This window comes from Amphiura filiformis, chromosome 15, assembly GCF_039555335.1.
Source record: "Amphiura filiformis chromosome 15, Afil_fr2py, whole genome shotgun sequence".
Classification (NCBI taxonomy): domain Eukaryota; kingdom Metazoa; phylum Echinodermata; class Ophiuroidea; order Amphilepidida; family Amphiuridae; genus Amphiura; species Amphiura filiformis.
The window spans coordinates 55333088-55352950 of record NC_092642.1 but is presented as its reverse complement, the minus strand read 5'-3'; the positions used below and the strand labels follow the sequence as shown (position 1 = coordinate 55352950).

Below are 19863 nucleotides of genomic sequence, written 5' to 3'. Positions count from 1 at the left end.
GAAAATCTGGTGGTACGGTGGGACGGTCTTTGTTAATTCCATTAAAAACTACATAATCATCTAGATTAATGTCATATAATCCCAGATTGCACTTATACATGTATATTATTGAGATCAGAGAAGATGATAAAAGAGGAGGTCGCTCGCTGCCCACATCAAATAAATAATGTGTGCATCCGCCTATTGATGAAAATAATGATCTAATCCGATTGATCAACTAATACGATAAGTGGCTTTGCGAGTCACGACTGTCTAGCTCTAAACGGCGCATGCCCGGATATCAATTTGTTACGTCAGTTGACCGCGAAATATAATTTCTGTATTGTTTGGCATGACCGGCTGCTAAGGTTGACCCGAGATCCCTGTGAAATAGACCCTCATTTTGGATCCAAATAGCTTTTCTCATCTTCTCTGTTGAGATCAACATATTCTCTTCTAAATGGAAGAAGAGTTAGTTCTGTTAACATTTCTTTGTATTCAGCCTTGGGATAAAAGTTTAACAGCAAGTGACTATGTACTACTAACTAGTCCTCCAAGCCTAATTGATAGGTAGGCCTACTGTACATGTAGATTAATACATGTAGGTCCTACCAGCCATTTTGTTGACAAGTTGTTTTCCCTCAAATTTTAATTCGCTTGAACCTAGTCGAAGTGCCAATTAACATGCTATATGGCACAGGTGTTTGCATTTACTTTACACATCGTCATCACTCATCACTACAGTATCATCATCTCGATCCATCTCTTGTTGATGCAGATGATTCCTTCCAGTACAAGTTCAAATTTCATCTGTAAAGAAAAAAACCAAAATATAAATTAAAAATTTAATTTTTTAAATCAGATTGTTCAAAATTTAAATCTGATTTTTTTTTTTTTTTTGATTCTTTTTTATTTATATTGATTTGTTTATTTATTTTTATTCCAAGAACTATACCCCATGATAAAGTCAAAAGAGACCAGTGGAAAGCTAGACATCACATAATACACAATCCTATCAGGTATTTACAAATATTCGAAATGTGTTTTTACATGCGAAAATTTCAAAGAAAATATTTGGTAAAATCATGGGAAAAAACTTGTTGCATTCTACATCTTGAGGGTGAATTTGTAGCAATAGATAAAATGACATCATAGAGGTATTTTAATTGTATCCAAAAGTTGTAGAAGCATTAGGAATTAGGTAAAACCATCAATTTAAAGGGGCATTTTGTGATCCACAGCCTCATCCCCCACATATCAAAAAAAAGTTGAGATTTTTATATCACTGGAAACCTCTGGCTACATAATGTTTATGTACAAAATATTTCTTGCAGATTAATTAGTTTAGCAAAGATATGTGCACCAGAACGAAATTACAACATATTGTCTATGGAGCAGTGTAATACGCATAGTCATGCATAACTCGCAAACGCAATATCGGAATCAACTGCAATTTTCAGAATATGCTTTTTTCGTGGATATGTACTGAAAAATGTCATAAATAGAGGATGCTAGGATCACGAAATACTCCTTCAAGAAAGAAATAAACTTACATTTATCAAAAAAAAATTTGAAACGAGTCATGTGATTTAAATTGCGATTTGATTCAACATGATTTAAATCACGAAACCCAGAATGATTCCATGAAATTTGATTTGTTTTATGATTCTCAATTATCCAGTAGCTGAAATTTACATAGTAGTTGATTTACAGAGCTTCAATTCAACTGTAAGTAGGTAGCTGCACCTGAAACAAGAATTGTCTTTAAAAAGGCATTAAAGACAAAGTTCACGGATCAGGTATACAGGCTGTAGCAAAATGATTATGGACATGACTGGACATAACAGGATGCGTTATGGGTCATAGGTCATACAACGGGCGTGTTATGTGTCATAGGTCATATAACAGGGTGCATTATGTGTCATAGGTCACATAATCGGGCGTGTTAAGTGTCATAGGTCACATAACAGGGCATGTTATGTGTCATAAGTCATATAACAGAGCGAGTTGTCATGTCATAGGTCACATGTGATAGGTCACATAACTGGGCGCATTATGTGTCAAAGGCACAGAATTAAAGACAGGGAATAGGGACTTGACCATATTAATACAGGCATGGAGCAATTGGGGTATTCGGTTTCCCTCGGAATGCACTTGAGGCATTCGTTGTCATGCAAGCGCGACAAGGATGAAGGGCACATTTGAGGGACTCACTTGACGCGACCGGCACACAAGTACCAAGACGCTTCAGGTGAGATGCCACATTTGTTTTCGTTCATCTAGGCGCCCCGTCGGCAAGGACCCGAATACCCCCAATTTTCTCCCCATAGCTGACAGCTGAAAGGTCATATAACAGGCGCGTTATGTGTCATAGGTCACATAACGGGGCGCGTTATGTGTCATAGGTCATATAACAGGTGTGTTATGTGTCATAGGTCACATAACGGGGCACGTTATGTGTCATAGGTCACATAACATAGGGGGTGCGTTATGTGTCATAGGTCACATAACGGGGTGCTTTATATGTCATAGATAATAGCTGACAGCTGAAAGGTCATATAACGGGCGTGTTATGTGTCATAGGTCACATAACGGGGCGCGTTAGGTCATATAACAGGTGTGTTATGTATCATAGGTCACACGTTATGTGTCATAGGTCACATAACGGGGTGCGTTATGCGTCAGGTCACATAACGGGTGCATTATGTGTCATAGATCACGACGTGGTGCGCTATGTGACATCATAACTGGGCGCGTTATGTGTCATGTCATATAACGGGCGCGTTATGTGTCATAGGTCATATAACGGGGCGCGTTATGTGTCATAAGTCATATAATTGGACGCTTTGTGTCATAGGTCACATAACATGGCACGTTATGTGTCATAGGTCCACAGAGGAGCGAGAAAACAGAGCCTGTACTACCAGTCAAAGTCTCCGCATCATCCGAAAATGAGGGCCGATTGTTCCATGAAATGCTACAGGCGAGACTGCTACGCAATTACCGTGATATTTTCATGGTCTATCGTGATAATCGCGAAAAGCACGCAACGCTTAAGACGCACGCAGCGCTGGCGTGATTGTTTGACACGGCACAATCGAACAATCGGCCCTCATGAATATGCGAGAACTCAGCGTATACAATACACAGGGACTTTGGTGGTACGCTCCCATAGCAAAAAGAAAAGTTTCCCAGTGACCACCCGATGACCATTCGGTGGTCATCAGAAACCTTTCGGGTACCTTTTCCAGAGTTATCCGAAAGTGCCCGCTAGCGGATACCTTGCGGATACCTAATTAAGTTATCCAAAAGTTTTCGGGTAGACATCCGGAAGTCTCCCAAAAACTTAAATATTTCAAATGAGTTACCCAGAAGGTTCCCAGAAACATAGATTCTTTGCAGGAGTTACCCGGTGGTTATCCGCTTTTAATTTGACCTTGAAAATAGCATAAAGCATCTTAAGAATGCATTGTGGGTGGGTATATGGTCAAAGGTCACTGAATGAATTCAAAATGGAGCAGCTAGCTGTTGGCAGTTGGAATATATTTGTGCAGAATATTCAAGTTATTTGTGGTCCAAATGTATGGATTTACATGTAGGACATTACAATATGTTAACTAATTAATCTGGAACATGCTGTAGGAATTATAAAGCATTGAATGCTTGATTTCATATGATAATGCAGGTAGGAAAATTTGTATGAAATGATTTGTATATTGATGCAGTCTTCATACATGTACCTAATATGACACATTTGAATGTTTTAGTTTATATCTTTTCTAGTAAATCATACATGATTTTGACAGTAAATTAATGTCAATTAAATTAATATCATCAGCTAATGTGTCAATTAACTGATATAATTAGCTTCATGTTAAGCTATTTGTTGTAAATAAATTATAATATTTGATATAAAAATTATAGTTGTGTCATCACATTTAGGTACTGCAAAACATATGCTATATATCATAACAATTTGGTTGTACATTAATTAAGGTATGCACCTTATAAAGGTGTGAACCAAATTACATCAGAAGAATTTTTTTGTACAATAACTACAATTACATTGTACACTTTCAAGTTTCTTATTGCAAGATAGCACTTTATAAGCTCAACTGCCATGCCTACAGAGTTGTATTTCTCCAAAAACTACAATTCAAATAATAAGCTTACTAACTGTCTAATAAATGTGTGCATACTCATGAATTTGTATTTCTGCATTCCCCAAAAGGTCAACTGGAAGTCTCCAAAGAGGTCACCAGGTATATTGGCACCAAAAGTTATCCGCTAGGTCCCCGAAAAGTTATCGGGTAGTTATCCGCTAGTTCCCCCAAAAAGTCACCGGGTAGTTACCCGCTAGTTTCCCAAAAAAGTCATCGGGTAGTCATCCGTACCTATTACCTGAAAGGTATCCACTATGGTTTCCCAAAATTTATCGGGTAGTCACCGCTACCTATCTAATTTGCATGTGAAATTTGCCGGTGTCTACCCGGTGACTATCGGGAAGTTATCCGGAAAGGTCTCATTTTTTGATATGGGCTCTGTTTTCTCTCTCCTCTGTGCATAGGTCACATAATGGGGCACGTTATGTGTCATAGGTCACATAACAGGGTGCGTTATGTGTCATAGGTAACATAACGGGCGCGTTATGTGTCAGGTCATAACGTGGCACGCTATGTGACATCATAACTGGACGCGTTATGTGTCATAGGTCATATAACGGGGCGTGTTATGTGTCATAGGTCATATAATGGGACGCTTTGTGTCATAGGTCACTTAATGTCGCGCATTATGTGTCATAGGTCACATAACATGGCCACAGAGGAGCAAGAAAACAGAGCCTGCCAGTCAAAGTCTCCGCATCATCCGATAATGAGGGCCGATTGTTCCATGAAATGCGACAGGAGAGATTGCTACGCAATTACCGCATATTTTCATGGTCTATCACGTAATCGCGAAAGCACGCAACGCTGGCGTGATTGTTTGACACGGCACGATCGAACAATCGGCCCTCATGAATATGCGAGAGCTCAGCGTATACAATACACGGGAACTTTGGTGGTACGCTCTGTTTTCTCTCTCCTCTGTGCATAGGTCACATAATGGGGCACGTTAAGTGTCATAGGTCATGGCGACGGGCGCGTTATGTGTCATAGGTCATATAACTGGCGCTTAATGTGTCATAGGTCATATAACGGGGCGTGTTATGTGTCATAGGTCATAACGGGGTGCATTATGTGTCATAGGTCATATAACAGGGCGCGTAATGTGTCAAGTCATATAACGGGGCGTGTTATGTATCATTGGTCATATAACGGGGCGCGTTTTGTGCCATAGATCATGTAACGGGGCACATTATGTGTCATAGGTCACATAACCGGGCGCGTTATGTGCCATAGGTCACATAACGGGGTGTGTTATGTGGCATAGGTCACATAACGGGGCACGTTATGTGTCATAGGTCATATAACGGGGCGTGTTGTATCATAGGTCATATAATGGGGCATGTTACGTGTCATATAACGGGGTGCGTTATGTGTCATAGGTCATATAACGGGCGCGGTATCTGTCATAGGTCATAGAACGGGGTGCTTTATATGTCATAGGTCATAGCTGACAGCTGAAAGGTCATATAACGGGCGCGTTTTGTGTCATAGGTCACATAATGGGGTGCGTTATGTGTCATAGGTCACATAACAGGGCGTGTTATGTGTCATTGGTCACATAACAGGGCACCTTATGTGTCATAGGTCACATAACGGGGCACGTTATACCCGTCAGAGGTCATATAACAGGGCACGCTATGTGTCATAGGTCATATAACGGAACAACTATCATACTATAGCCTAACCTAACCAGGGGAAGTTGAGAGAATTTAATTTCCAAATTTGTCATTATATATAAAGTGCCCCAATTATTGACAGAAAATATAAGCAAACATTACTGGGTAGATATGTATCAATTTCTATGAAGCATGAAGGTTATGGTTTTATCATGTTCAAGAATATAAACTAATTTTTATTTGGCCCGCCTCACAGTGGCCCCGGTTTTTGGTAGTAAATTGGCTTAGTGAAAAGTCCAGTGTATTTCGCCTATATGCCCTGCCTCATTACTTTGTAAATAATAACTCGCCAATCAGTAAAGCCTGTTATAATCATGTGATGGCCACAATCCAATAGTAAATATGATTAGAAAAAAGGATATTTCATACACTGTACAGTCACATTGGTAGATTAAATGGGCTAAATTGTTCTTGACATGTGAGGCAGGATTAGAAAAAGACATTCAAACGAGGGTATGAGATATTAGGAAATATTTCCTAGCCTCTTAACCACAGGGTTGGTGGGCTACAACAGCTATTCAAAGACACATGGTATATAAGGGATAAATTGTGCATAGGAGATGTGAGTGGAAGTGAAATTAGAAGTTCACTCCGTGAAAAAAAACTAGGTATAATTCTGGACCATTGTTTGAGGTATCATTTATTAATCATTCTGGACCATTTTGAGGTATACATTTATGAAGTCTATTTGCATTAGGCCGTGTGACCTAATCCTTCTTTATCATCCAATAAAGCAAATGCATTGTACATACCGGACTTTTGATGTAAACATTCTGATTTGTAAGCCAGTTGCTGCATTACCTAACAGTTCACTTCAAGTTGACATCACTGATATCACCTAGTGTGGAAATTCAAGAAATAAGATTTTATAAAATGGAGCAACCTTTTACAAGAACAAACATTTATCCTCCAGGTTTATGAAAAAGGGCTTCTCCATGCTGCACTTAATACATGTAAAAGAATCCTAGCTCCAAAGTTACATGGGAGAGGGGTCTGATCAAATTCAAAATGTATTAGTGAATTGTTTGGCTATTTATTTGCACGCTAAAGTAAACTGCGCAGCATGAGCACCCTTTCATGCTTTGGATAAGTGCTTCAAATTTCTTGATCAATCATAACTTAAACATGCATCACTCATGCACTGCCACGGTGGCGAGAAGTGCCACACGTTACTTGCCTTCTTCGTGAGTTGTGTCGGAGATCAATGGGGGTACGGCAGTAGCACACACATTTCAATTTAGCTTTTTGCAAAATTCATGCCTTTAAGGCCTAACTATAAGACAGTGCTCAAGATCTTGGCAAATCTTGATAAAGTTTATGTTTATCATATAGGTTAAATTATGTGTAGATTCATTTTTTTAGAACTAAAAACCTGGCATCTCATGTGTTTTTAGAGAAAAAAATGGATTTGGGGTCTTTTTTTGCTGAAAATTGGCATTTTTTTGGTGACAATTTTTTTCACAGTAGATTTCAAATATGCTATTGTACCTATTAAACTATTAAATATTGTTAATTTTGTAATCTAAATTATTAGACAATAGTATGTTTATTCCATTAAAACAATTATTTTAAGTATAACTTGTTTACTTAATCCTTATTTTGTTCACAATTTAATAAGCTGCATGCTGGTATCAAATTGAAACTAACTATTTTTATTATAGGTATTCAAACTAAAGCGTGTAAAAAGTATTGGTATTTTGAAAAAAAATCAAAACTCAAAACGAAACAAGCTTTTGAGATAAAAATGCAAACTTGTTGTGCCCACATTTTTTCAAATCCTAATTTATAATAGGCTCCCCTATTAGGGCGTTATTTGCTGGCATTTTAGCATAGACAGGCATAGGGGAAAAAAGTAAACCAGATTTTGTATTTCTGATTACAGATTCATAATCTGCATAAAATTTCACCTAGAAAAATTTGACCATAATATCAGTAACTTCATGTTCAACCCATTTTGGCCACCAAATGGTGCCAAGATCTTGAACACTGTCATAAGCAGCTCGTAATCATGTGTGAGATGGGAGTAAGGACTCATAAAAAAAAAAATGTTGATATTTATACAGCACCTTTCACATGTATCAAAGCACTTTACATTAATTCCGCTGTCATTAGAATATGTCAGCTCCCAAGGCATGCTCATACCTTTGGGCGGCGCTCAATGGACATTATTCCTAACAGCTCCCCATTTCACCCCTGGGTAGAGAGAGGCAATTGAGGTAAAGCGCCTTGCCCAAGTGCACAACACAATGGCACCGCTGGGGCTCGAACTCGCAACCCTCCGATTGCGAGGTAAACCCTGTACCGCTGCGCCACCGTGCCCTCATCATGGTCCATCATGGATTGCGTACACAGCTGGGCGCAATATGCGTATTGCATGCCTGACGCACACTTTTGTGAATTTACAGCCTTTATTGAATATTGATGCACAATACTATTAAAAACAAAAATAATTCTCGCTTATTATGAAATGTCAACATTTTTGTGGGGGTTTGTGAACTGTATTGGGCCAAAAATAGGCTTTGGAGCTAAATTTTTTTTCAAAAATTGAGCTCAAGAGTTGAATTTTCACTCTTTCAGAGTTTGAGGCTCACTGAACTGGATCATGATGCAAATGTGGGTGGCTCTTTAAAAGGAACAGCCGAAGAGCCTGAAAAAGGGACCCTTGACCGCCGAACATACCCGTACACCTTTACATGTGAGTGACTGGGGGATCAACAAATTTTGCACATATTGATGAAAAAGTGAAACATTTTGTCATTTTGGGTGCCACCATTGTCTGTGCTGTTGTGACTACTTAGATGAATGAACATTGCAATCTGAGAATGTTAGTTTTAATTACACAATTTAATGAGTTTTCCAAGATCTTTCATGTCTTTGGGGATTGAAATACTGTTTTTCACATAATAATATCTTGAAGTTGTGTCGGCACTTTTGTTTCATTTTACTGGACAAGACCAGCTAATAATTAAAAAAACATGAAAATTACTATGAAAACACAACAGTTTGAAATAACATGCATCCAGCTCTGCCTTAAAATCAATTGCTTTAAGGGGGTACTACACCCCTGCCCAATTTTGTGCCTATTTTTGCATTTTTCTCAAAAATTATAGCACATTGCTGACAAGTAAGATATGTATATTAAGCCAAGTAAAATAAAAAACATGTTTCACGTCCGGGTTTTTGAAAAAAAGGAGGAAGAGGGGGCTTTTTATTTTTTATCGCAGAATCAGTGTAAATACCCATAATTTTTTAGCTGTTTTAGCATATACAATAATGACTGGGAAAAGGAGGAGGCCTCTTTTTATTTGTTGTTCTGAGAGATAGGCCCCCTCTAACTATCACAAAACCTTATAAAAGTGTTTCTTGTATATTAGCAAGGCTTATATAGAAAGCATCTCTACATGTACTTCCTAGACATAGTTTTTGGAAAGTTAGAACTGAATTTCAAAAAATAAAAATAAAATTGAAGAAACCTCAAAAAAGGAAGCGGGGTGGCAACAACAATGCTAGCTATTGTGTGTACCTCTGCCTACATACACAAATGTATGGTGAAAATGTAACAGATTCTGCAGCAGTTGGAAAACTTTTGGGCATTTTGAATTCCATATAATTTGTCTCCTAGTAACTTCTGTGCAAACCCAACTACCTAATTAGATAGAAAATATTCTGCTCGTAATGAAGGTGAATATAGCATTTTTGTACGGTCACGCATAAAAAAGTTACGCACAAAAGAATTTTTTATCATCAAATAAAACTATTTTCCCAAAGATGTACAATTATGCTATATTCAGTTTTACAATCTAGACCCTCAGAGCAAAATCCTGCTGTGCAAAAATCAGACAATTTGGTTGTGTAGTTTAGGAAAATACAGGCATTTGAAGGTCAAAATTGGCACATAATACTGATAATAGCGCCCTCAATGGTGAAAATCACATATATTTACCTTAAAAGTCCTGGCAAAAGAGTTATTTTTGTGATTTCAACCATTTTAAAAATGTTGTAAAGAAGGAAATATAGCAATTATGACCCTGAATTTTTAATATTTGCATAAATGAACATTAAATAAACAAAAACAATACATGTTGTGCCTTCTTTGGCTTTATTCCCACAATTATCGCTCCGTGAATATGCAAATTTATGACAAAATCAGGATTTTCCTGAAAATGGGGTAAAAATGCCAAATTTTGTGAATCTTTAAGAGGCTGTATCTTTGCAACGGATTGTCCGATTGAGTTGATTCAAGAGGTTTTTTAAATCATTTTGCAGCAGGAAAAGACAGAAAAAGTAATTCCAGGGTTGGGTTTGAAATTTTCATGTGACCACCCTACTTATAGGGGCAAGGACTAAAACTACTGCGCTGGAAATTTTATTTTAGCAGAGACAACAGTTGTGGAGTTACAGTCAAAAAATGAGGGAAAACCAATATTTGATCAATAAATTAATAACTACTTGCTTTACTGCCACTTACAAAGTAAGCACCACCAGCACTGATGGGCATATTACAACTGGGCCACCTCTGGTTGCAATGATAGTAAGTGCCACACCATATTTGACCAGTTGTGGCTGACTTAAAGCCATAATGTATGATTTGCTCCACAGCAACGCCCTCGATTTTTCTTGAATTTCTACTTTTTGCATGATTGTAATGCCCAGTGGTGTAAAATATCACACGAAAGACTAGCCCTACTACAGGGCCTTATTTTCTTTTCTTTTTTACATGCTATACTCAGAGACACGCTATACCCCGAGAACTGCTTAACCCACTAACCGCTGTCCCCGAGAAATACAGCAGTTAGTGGACAGCGGTTAGTGGGTTGTGAGCTATCACTGGGTTTTTAGCAGTTCTCAGTTTATAGCATGATGTCTCGGAGTATATAGTATGTAAAAAAAAAGAAAAAAAAAGGCCCTGTAGTAGGGCTACGAAAGACTAAGCCTGAAGTGCTTTAATTACAGTAAAATTTAAGTTTTTATATATATTAAAACCAAAGATCTCCAGTGTTCACCAATCGAGTGCTTGCTAGCAGTCAGTGAATGTCAGCTCATGTGTACACACGTATCATTGAATCAATGACATATAAATATGCAAGTTGCTATTTGTTGTACATCTTCATGGACAAATTGTGTACATCCCAGCTGCGCGATGCTTGGTGCAATAATAGATCAATGTAATACGAACAGTAAGCTAAATACACACTGGAGTGAAATTACAATTTTCTTCATATTACCTCATTTGTTTGGCTCAAAATTAAAAGGGGGCAATGTGATAAGTGAAAACTAACATGTACTCACTTTATCTGACTCATATAATGTTTCATATGGTCCATGCAGTGCTGGTTGAGATTTGCTGTGAACATACCAGGTTGGATGATCTGTGTCTGTAAAGGAGAATCGTTGAAGCACTTTTCACCAGTTATCAAGAGCTGTGTAGCCTGTGTTGTGCCATGCAAAACCAGACAGAAGTGAGGAACAAATCCCTGAGAAAAATAAATTGCATATGTATAACAGAATAATCATTTTATAGGAGTTGAAAGAATAACTTTTTATACTGAGTAAATCCCTATAATCCAAGTATTTTTCTTCCTGGTCCTGGTAAATGTGTGTACGTATCGTAGAGTTTGAAAAACATTGAGGGTGTCCCTATGAACTATGTTACAATATTGCTTTACCTTAATTGACAAATCTCAATCAGCACCAATTTGAAAACGGGCCAACATTTTATGTGTTATGATAAAAAGCATTCATACACTCCTAGATAGTGAGAACCAAATAGAGCAAGCATTAAATATTGTATAATTGCACTGGCGCGCACTCCGAGTAGTGTTTTCGGACGCGTTCATTTTCTTTCGGGTGGATTCATTTATATTTGTTTGCATTTTTCCAACATTTTTGTTATAAGAATTGCAAAAATCACAGGTTTTTTAGTCGTGTATGACATAGGTTAATAAATACGTATCACATGTTGCTCGAGAAATTGTAAAAAATAATGCACTACTGAGTTCCCAAAAGGGGGGGTGCATTAGACGCATCAACATCTCAGTACGTGCGCATTATTTTGTACAATTTCACTCACAACAAGTGATATGCGTTTATTAACCTATAATTAAGTCCCTGGGATTAAGTCCCACTTTTGGCACTGATCTACATACTATAGATAATAAGGGTTCAGAGCTGTTCAGACATTTAAACAAGTATATACAATCATTTTGTCTCCTACAGTTTGTCCACTCTGAAGTACAAAGTGCCAACGCACGCGTATACCACACGTTAACAGTGCATAGTGCTGCGTCTCTGCTGCAGGTATGCGTGCCTTCAAAGTCGGCACAATGTGTACGTCCGCGTCGTTTGATATTCGCATAGAAGTATATGTTACACATTACGTAGGGATCAACATTTAACCATAAATTGCCTCAGGCAAAACTCACATCCTGGGAACTAAATACTACGCAAGGTCATTTTTATTTAACTCATTGAATCATGTGTGCCATATAGGCCTACTGCCTTTAGCTATAATGACAGCCATGGTGATGTGGTCAACTCATTGACAGATACCAACCTCAGGAGGGAATTCATTTTTTGATCAATTCTCTTTGCAGTGGCGTAACTAGGGGGGCAACATTCCCGGCGCTACCCTTAGGGAGGCGCCAAATTGACCAATTCAGCATCGATTCTGCGCCCCTCCAAGCGATGAAAGTCAAAAAATTGCACATTTCAGCACAAAATCAATTTAAAGAACATTTTAAGAACGATATTCAACTTCTAGTAACCAAAATTAATTAGTGGTAGGCCTTATTTGACCATAATTTCGCGGGCTCCGCGCGCAATTGCTTCAAGAATTGAAAATTCTGGGTGGCGGGGGGGGTAGGGCCAGGGTGCCAATTTTGTTGGGCGCTACCAACCCTAGTTACGCCACTGTCTCTTTGTGATACTTGCCATCTTGTCAACCGTGCCCTCATCTTGTCTAAAATCGACTATGGCAATGGACTAGCTCCTATAGGGTCAAACAAACCTGACATTCAGTGTATATTCAACGCATCCAGAACTGGGCTGCGAAGATGATATATGTCAAGTCCGTAAACATGCAAGATCATGCCACTCCATGTTTGGAAGAACTGCATTGGTTGCCTGTGGAAAAAAGAATTTGTTTTGAAGTACATTTAATCGTTTACAAATGCATGAATCATATGGCTCCTAATTACATCTCCTCTTGTATCCCGGGGGGGGGGGGTCACTCCTATTGTGGCCTGTACACCATCCGCGATAATCAACTTTTGAAAAGCACCCTAAACAAGGATTTAACCCTTGGCTACATTGCAGTATGACCATAATTATGATCAAGATTGTGCACATTGTAAAGTTTTTGAGCTTTTCAATCCGGGGAGGGTGGGCACTCCCACTTTGGAGGTGACGCGTATGTAGAGCTGTTAAAATCCCTTTTTCAGCCGCTGTCACCCAAAGACCCCATATCTTTTACTAACAAATGCTCTGTCACCAAGACACCCTATTTTTGAGTTCAATTAGAACAGCAGCTTTCATTTGTCACTGATTTTATTTGAAGCCATTTAGATTTAGAACTAGAAATTTGATGTTTGAGGTTTCTGTGGCGCTGTTTCGCTCTAACACAAAAGTTCCATTTAAAAAATTGTTCTCACCCAATGACCCAATATTTTTTACATTTTGCTCTCACCGAATGCCAAAAATCATGCTCTCAACCAATGACCTCATAATTTTTACATTTTGCTCTCATCGAATTCCCCTTACTGTGAATGTGCCAGCCCTACACCTATATCCATTTCATCTATATTGAAATGCCCCTCCCCCCGGGTTTCAATCAAAGTTGTAACGGTTGCAAATGCGGGGGCATTGAGCGGGCAAAGTGAATTATTTTGGGGGGGGGGGGGCAAAACCAACAAATTTTGTGCAAAATTACAGCAAAGGTGTCATTTTCGTAATTTTGCCTTTTTACTGGGGGGGTGGTGTCAACAGAGTGGGGTTGGGGTTGGCAAGAGTTTTGCTTACCGTATGAGAGACGACAGGCAAGACCAATATTTTGCGTAGTGGATGCCGGTGCACACTAGGATAAAAATATTGGACCTACCTGTCGTCTATCATAGGTAGAGGATAGTAAAAACAAATATTCCGATCATTTGTTATCATTCTTTAGTCAGTTACCGTAAATTATTATTTTGATTTAGGCCAAGTAAAAATAAAACATGTTTCACGTCCGGTTTTCGAAAAAAAAAAGGAGGAGGGGCTTTTTATTTTCTATTTTGTACTGCAAAATTGGTGTAAATACCCATACTTAGAGCTGTTTTAGCGCATACAATAATGCTTGGAAAAAGAAGGAGGCCCTTTTTTATTTGTTGTTCTGAAAGTTACACCCCTTCAATGATCACAAAGCCTTCCTAAAATGTTTCCTGTATAACTGAATTTCAAAAAAAAAAAAAAAATTGAAGAAACCTCAAAAAAGGAAGCGGGAGGGGACGTGAAACATGTTTATTTTCTTATTTTGCCCTTAACTAAATTTCAGTTGCGCGTACTCTGTGGCGTATTACTTTGCGGTACTTTGCGCAGCAGCTAGTGCGCATCTGTCGACAAGCGTGTTGCGTAACGATGCATGTACGCGCACCATATCCTCTACGGTAGGCCTACCGTGTTTTAGACGACAATGAAATGCAGTGCTTACAAGCTAAACCACAGCCACTGACTAAGATCAGAAGTAAACAATTTTATATCCAGGCCTATGCCTTTGCAGAAACTATACGCCTAATCTAGTCCGTTATACTAAGACATAGAGTTGCAGCTAAACTATACGCCTATTATCCAAGTATTAAATTCTTGGCCAAGCTGGAACATAGTGCGCTAAGTGAGGTTCCAGACATGAGTAGAAAGCATGCACTTGTGTTACATGATTGCGTACGGTACACAATAGTATGCTACATGGATGCATCAGGTATGTTCGAGCTTGGCCAAGAATTGCTTTAGTTTCTTGAAACTGAGATTACGTAGGCCTACCGTGTTGCGCAATTTTTGTGGTGGAATGGCACAAATATCGCGATTGATTGGGCATGCATAGGTTATAGGTAACCCAGGCAAACCTTAGTTAACACATTTGCTGGTCAGCCAAATTCGCCGACAATGTCAATGCATTTTTACATAGAAATTTAAAACTTGTGCCCGAAGAAAGAAACCTACATAAATATGTTTTCTATACTTCACTTGACCCAAATATATAATTTTTTATGGTGATAAGTCACCCGCACATGGAATTTCAGAGGGATTTTGATAGCAGTTCCATTAAAAAAGCTGCTATCGCTTATGAGACTAAGATCTAGAAACACCCCGAAATGCCGTTTTGGGGAATTTTGCTAGATGAATCTTTTGATGAAAGTCAGGCTTTGACAAGATGTAACTTTGCTACGGAAAGTGCTATGAAAAAAGGTTTTTCAGTTTTGGCTTTGTTTACTCAAGGGCTTTAATTTGATATATAAAATGATGCAGTTTGATGGCAAATTTGAATTCACCTAGGATACCTATAGGTTACTGTTGCATTACTGTAAGCATTGTATGCCTGACAGTCACAGTTGTCATGACATGGTTGTCATTGCATTATCAATATAATTGCATGCCAAATGGTGCCAGTATATAGTGTTTAGCTAGATTGCAAAATGCAGGGGCAAAATGTTAACACACAGGGGCAAAATGTTAATGCACAGGCTGCGAAGCCTGCAACTGAATACCGATTAAAGTTTTTATTTTCATCAAGACCTTGCAAATGATCCACAGTAGCTTACAGTTTAATATATGAGAAGATTATGCCTAGTACCAATCAACATCATCATGCAGCATTAAAGAAAATTTAAGCTTACCTGAATTGCAATGTAGAATTGTAACATCATTCAACTTGCACCTCGTCTATCTGTACATTACGAATTAGATCGATTGAAGACCTTCCTAAACATGTAATTGTAAACTGTCATGACGATTCATTTTCCACGAACCACGGACGCGGGTTCTTGTCGAAATTGAAACACCAGATATAAATCAGTAGCCAAAATAGAGCAACACAGCGGTGACACAGCTGATGAAATCGATTGATTGATGATAAACAAGGTCATGACAAGGTCTTCGGCCCGGAAGTCAGAAGTTGCCAGTCATATAGCTGGTTTTGAGGCAATGGAACTTTTAACACAGGTGACCCTGGGTCATTTGGATGCCCTAAGGGACCGATCGTTATTTACGGCAGGGGGGGGAATGGGTGTTTTGGCAAAAATATCGACAAAAATTTCGCGTTCCCCCCTCGCGTTCGCTCAAAATTTTCGCGTTCCCCTTGTTTTCCCAATTTTCTCCATTTAAAATTTAACAATCCCCCTCCTGGTTCAACTAAAAATTTCAGGTTCCCCTCTCAAGACCACAAAAAATTTCGTGTTCCCCCCTAAATTTACCCATTCCCCCCCCTGCCATAAATAACGATCGCTCCCTAAGTCCTAATTTATACTAATAATCTCATCCCCACAAAGTTAAGGCATTTTTGAAAAAACATGCATGATAAAAAATTTAAATTAACTTCACAAAAAATACTTATATTACACAATAGTTATCTGTATGACACGTAAATACGTTTAGCGTACTTAATCTCTGAAATTAGCTAATATGAAACAGTTTTGAGAACAAGTGTTGCCTGCCCATTTAGGGCGTATGCCCCAATGACGTAGAAAAACATAGATCGCTGAGCTCGAGCTGGTACGTTGCCGTTTCATTGACAATCACACACTGAATAAGCCATTATGAAATGAAGGGACCTAACAAAATCAGCATCAAATACAACTAAAATGGAAACTGAATTTACTCTAGCATGTATGGATTAATAAAAATAAATAAATGTCTTGTTTGAGCATATTCAACTTTACTGTGTACCATTTTTTTATCAAAAAATTGCTGAATAATAAAGGCAAGCACGCTCCTAAATCTAGTTCATTCGCCCGTTGCCATGCAGCGCTACAGGAACGGCGACTGAAGGCGAAATTTCGTAAAGTAGTAGAGTTGTTTAGCGTGGCAACACTAATGAAATACCAGATTCAGGCGTGTTTGCCTTTATAATTCAGCAATTTTTTGATAAAGACAATGGTATACTGGGAAATTTAATGCGTTTTAATACATGATTTGTTCAACTTTGTGATCTATACAGCACCCAAACCGGGACCCAAACCTGCTTCACAGATTCGGCGAGCAGGGCACTCTATCCTTTCTACCTCATTGGTATGCCCTAACTCGCTATTTGTAATTATTATTATTATTATTATTATTATTATTATTATTATTATTATTATTATTATTATTATTATTATTATTATTATTATTAGTTTTGGAAAGTACTGCATAAAATGATGTGAATTTATGATTCCCACAATAAACTGAGTGGTCACATTCATGGTAATTATCAAATATTACTAATAGCTGGTTCAGAAAACTTAGAGAAATTAGTAAAGATCAAAGTGGATCGACATATATGTGCGACAAACGTAATTAAAACCAGCACACCATACATGTAATAGAGAAAGAACCGAACGCTTTAATAATGTTTTTATCAGTCTTTTTGACAACTGCTAATTCCCTTTGCCGTAAAAATAATCTTTATTAGTTTTTGAAAGAGTTTCTGTGCCTTTGCTGCATATCTATATCAACTAACTCTATTAAATTACATGTGTGATTTATAAATTAGGAACTCCTTTTCACAGTCGCTTTAACCAATGGTTTAATCATTAGCGATGATCAATGTCTTTTTGAAAACGGACGGGTTGCCCCTCGGCTCACATTATTGGTCAATGGTACACTCTTGCGATTTACTTTGTTTGCTTTCAATTTCAACTTATATTATTATATTTGATTGGTGTTTCATCTTTGTCATTGAACTCTCCCGAGGATAGTATAACGAATGTCACTATCCTGTAGTTTTGTCAGGGAGATAGCTAGCCGTAATTTGGGCTTTTTAGTGATTGAAGCCATCTGCAGGAAGAGGCACAGAGTACTAACTCATTGCGACGAGATAATATGATCGACTCATGTATCACGAATGTCCCCAGACAGGTAATAGTACAGGGTTATATGTGGGGATATTGGAGTTAGGATTTTGTTTTGCTACATTAGTGGAACCAATGACTTTTTTCTTTGTCCCCCTATTATGCTTCCGATGAGTGATCGAAGGTAATTATGAGGCCAGAATGTAAAGCTTATTCTATTGTGCTGTAATATACCTCAAATTGTTCCTTTCGTTGCTAGGAATAAAAAAGGTCAATTGTCATATATTGCACTAGGGTGCTTAGTTCAGGAGCTATAGAGTAAATTAGGTCAAGTGTCACAGAGGCCAAATTTTCAAAATGCACGGATACACTCGCGTCTTGTCTCAAATATCTCCTCTCTCGACAAACGAAATCGGAAAATAATTTATTTGAGAAAAGTAGAATTTCGGAAACGGATTAAAGCATGTATCATAGTTTGTATGTACATTATTTCTATTGGATTTTGCTTGCATTAGGGGGACATGACAATACAGATTGCACCAAAATTGCGTACAAAGTTTGATATTTCTTATGTTAAGGGGAGTAATGTTACACTAGTTTCGATGAAATCGGACCATTTTTAAATGTTGACCTCTGTGTATGAAAGTTTTGGCAACGGCCATGGCAACGGCTTGTGCAGCAATGGTAAAAATTGAGTAAAATGAACGAAACTTCTGCAACATTTGCTGAGGAGGACGCCCTCGATATTTGTCAAAATTCAGATATTTACACGATTGTAATTTACTTTAATAAAACAACATACCCTGCAAAAATCAAGGCTTTAGATGCTGTATCTGTGACAAAATCTGACTTTTGCAATAAACTGACGTGTCTTGTTGTTTTATTTCCACAATCGAAATTGTCCATAACACTGAACGTACATGGTGTCTGGAACGGTCAGAACACATCAAATAATCAACGAAGTGATACACATAGATGCTGGAATTCAATAGCGATTTTCTTTGTTTCTTTGCATTTGTTCTGCTCAAAATTTAAAGAGGAATATCTGACAGTGAAAACTATAACAGAAACACAAATCTATTGAAAATGTTACAATATGGCTATAATTGACCAGAAATTCATATGCGCAACTTTCCACGGGACCAATTAAAGTATCTATTTTCACATTGATGTAACAAGTATGTACGAAGATAAAACACGGTACATCAGGGATTATTCATTTGATTCTAGAAGTGTGTGATTTTATGCATACTCATACACGCTATAGAACTGTGGCACACTTTCTATGGTGTGAAAACGAACATAAGAAAATACCTTGAAACCTTGAAAATTTCATATAGCCCTTGATCATCTTTCATCGTATTTTTTAGCCCTTTAAACATATTTGAAGTGTTGTATGTGAAAAGTTATGAAAGGATTTCATCCATACATTTTCAAAAAGAAAATAACTTGTTTTCTACTTCACACCTTTCAGAACAAGTTGAATATCCTTTTTAGCAGCTTATTTTTGTTTGTCAGCGGCCCTTTAAAAAGGGGTCGCAGCCAGGATCAAAGAAATCGTAGGCTTATTATAGATGGAAAAGTATGGGCACTATAATTGAAGACCGAATTAAAAAGATTAGTTTGCGTATGACGTCCTGTCAACCAGACCAAAAATGCCATAATGCGCAGGTCAGCAACCAATCACGGCGCGCCTTTGTCATGACATCAGATTAGTCTTTTTAATTCGGTCTTTAATTATAATAATGACTTGTTTTATTCAAGACCTTCCTCAGAAAGAGTTAGAGTCTTATAAACCTTTGTTTTTAAAGGCAGCACTAACAGGCTACTAATGTCTCCAGCAAATCACAGTTGTATTGGATCGACCACCACCTATCATGCCTAAAAAAGTAACTTTATGCATATATGTAATTGTTTGAACATCCTTTGCGCTCATTGTTTCTCTAAAAGTCTACTTTACCGGGGGGGGGGGGGTAGGGTATGCTTTCAAAGTCGACGGGTAAGGGGTGGTAGTCAACAGTGCAG

The 19863-nt window shown here is 38.0% G+C and overlaps 1 long non-coding RNA gene across 1 annotated transcript; it reads right to left on the bottom strand.

Moving 5' to 3' along the window:
• Positions 1 to 625: 625 nt before the first annotated feature.
• Positions 626 to 15831, bottom strand: LOC140171847 (uncharacterized). The gene is made up of 5 exons (XR_011861651.1): positions 15688 to 15831; positions 12828 to 12943; positions 11111 to 11295; positions 6574 to 6659; positions 626 to 789 (listed from the first exon to the last, which is right to left on the bottom strand). It is a non-coding gene; the product is annotated as an uncharacterized lncRNA (long non-coding RNA).
• Between the last annotated feature and the right edge of the window lie 4032 nt (positions 15832 to 19863).